General features: G+C 30.0%; 1 long non-coding RNA gene across 1 annotated transcript; it reads left to right on the top strand.

The window, feature by feature from the left end:
• The first annotated feature begins 880 nt into the window (after nucleotides 1-880).
• On the top strand, nucleotides 881-2,160 carry LOC136206733 (uncharacterized). Its single transcript, XR_010676403.1, has 2 exons — nucleotides 881-1,259; nucleotides 1,798-2,160. It is a non-coding gene; the product is annotated as an uncharacterized lncRNA (long non-coding RNA).
• The last annotated feature ends 370 nt before the right edge of the window (nucleotides 2,161-2,530 follow it).

The following is a 2,530-nucleotide window of genomic DNA, read 5'->3' as shown; positions in this document are numbered from 1 at the left end:
AATTTATTAAAATTGATCATTTTTTGAACTGAACCAAGTCGGTACCAGAAGAAATTATTATTTTAAAGAGATTATTAATTTATCGAGTATTAATTTATGAAGGTTTTACTATATTATACATTTTATTATAATTTTTATAAATTAAATTTTTTTATTTCAAAACTAAAAAAATGATTTTCGTCCAAAATTAGGGAGCTGTCGAACAACCACTTTGTAACAAGTGTGGAGCCGATGATCAGGGGATCGAAGCCCTCGACCCTAGACTAGCTCCGCTCTTTGGATCTAAAACAAGCACTAATAACATGTCATGTCATGTAACAATTTAAATCAAAAGCTTATTATGATAAGTGCAATAACTTTTATACAGGGTCGTTCTAAATATTTTAGGACCTTTGTACTAAATTTTTTATCAAACTCTTAATATTTAATAGAATTTTGTATTAAGATAATATAAAAAGAGCCTTCAAAAAAATATATATTAAAAAAATAAATGAATATTAAAATTGGGAATTTTGAATGGTTGAATATCTAAATCACATGTACCCTAAATGCTGTAAAAGAGTGTAAATAGAATTCATTGTATCATATCATTCTTTTTTTACTTTAAGATAATATCTATAATTAACTAAACACATCTTGTGGTGAAGCTCCTAGTCTAGTGGTTGAGAGCTTACCTATGCCTTGGGAGGTCATGGGTTCGAATCACATCCGGGTCTGGTGGGGATTTTTCTTTCTTCTTTAATGTAAGTGCATTGCGCAAATTTAAAAAAAAAAAAAAACTAAACGCATCTTAAATTTTAGGATATTTATAATTTTGAAACCTATACGGAAGAGCCTCCTGGACATCCTCATCTACCCCATGCTTTTGAAACTTACATTCCCTGTTTGCGAGGTAGGCACCCCTAGCAAATAGCAGTATCTAGACCTACAATAACTTTTTTATGGGTTTGAACATTAGGTTGGATGTGGTGGCTGTGGTGAATAGTGGATAACAACTTACTTTCTAAGTAGTGAATGTGAATCCATCCTCTTTTCTTCTTCTTTTCTTTTTATAAACTCATCTCAATTTTTTTTTATATACTCTGGTTTCTATTTTATCTTGTTCAACTTCTAGTTAAAATCTAAAAGGTTCATCTTCAAGAAGAACAAAAGATGCCGCCGGATTGGGGACCGCCGCCCGGAGGACATCCCGGCGGACCAAGAATCTGTGGCTGCTGCACTTTTCTCTGTAATAGCATATGCAGACTCGTATCTAATTGGTTAGTGTTGTGATTTTTAACTTATGTCTAATTTAATAGACTATTAATTAAAAATTCAAAAATGCATATATAAATACAGTATAAAATAAATATTATAGAAAAGATATATTTAAATTAAAATATTAAATTATTATAAAATTGATTATCTATTTTTAATTAATTAAAAATACAGTAAAATTGATTATTTTTATATAAAATTTATGAATGGAGGGTAGTTTTGTCAGAATTCAGAGACGTTATAATGTGTTTTTAAAATTAGAGAGACTAACTAGTATAACATGTAGAAACTTAGGGACTAATAAATTATTTATCATAATAATAAGTCATAATACATAATTGTCTTTTAAACTTGTTCAAAAAGCTTGATTTGCTTTGAACTTTCAAAATACCTTGATAGTCTCCTCAATTTGAATAAAATGTTTAGATAATCTATTCAACTTACGTAAAATGTAATCAATTAATCACTCGATAAAAAATGGTGTTGGATGCATGAGGTGTGTTGTTTTTATATACATATTTATTTATTTTTGTTTTGAAGTTTGTATCTCCTGTGCTGCTGCTGTATCCTAGAGAGCTGTTGTGGACCAATATTCGGTGGTCCACATGGACCAGGGCCGCACGGTGGGCCTCATGGTGGACCGCATGGTGGGCCTCCTCGATTCTGATCATCTATTTTCCTAATTCTCTCATGGTGTGTTTAATTAATTAATGTGTAATGTATCAGTAAAAGATATCAATGTGTTGCCTAAAGTTTGCTTATTGCTCTTAAATTGGTTTTGTAACTTTTCATGTCAAGCTCAACATTTTCATGATTGCATGTGTTGAGTCACTTTTGGCCGTAAAATAACAAACGCGGCCGTATCAGTGATTTATATTATCTAATTCGTCAAATTTGACTTCAGACGACTATTAGGGACAAAATGGGCTAAATAGTTCATAAAGATCCGAATTGTCAAGAGCTTAAATAAAAGTTTAAAAGAAGATCTGTGGGATGATCAGGAAGACCGAAATTGAAAATGTAAGAACTTAAATTAAATTGAATAAAAGTTAATAAAATAGCAAAGAAATGAATTGAAATAAAAAGAAAAGTTTAGAATTTATAGATTAGAAAATAAAGTTGCAGAAATTTGTATTGAGTTTCTCATCATATATATATGAAATTAAGGTATTCTTTAAAGTATGAGTTACCATATTAAAGTCTATTTAAGCGATCTAACTTGGATATAGACTTTGGCATATTAATAGCGTTGGAGTTTAATTATAGTTATCCG

This window comes from Euphorbia lathyris, chromosome 9, assembly GCF_963576675.1.
Source record: "Euphorbia lathyris chromosome 9, ddEupLath1.1, whole genome shotgun sequence".
Classification (NCBI taxonomy): domain Eukaryota; kingdom Viridiplantae; phylum Streptophyta; class Magnoliopsida; order Malpighiales; family Euphorbiaceae; genus Euphorbia; species Euphorbia lathyris.
The sequence above is the reverse complement of the archived record's forward strand: the minus strand, read 5'-3'. Positions and strand labels throughout refer to the sequence as shown.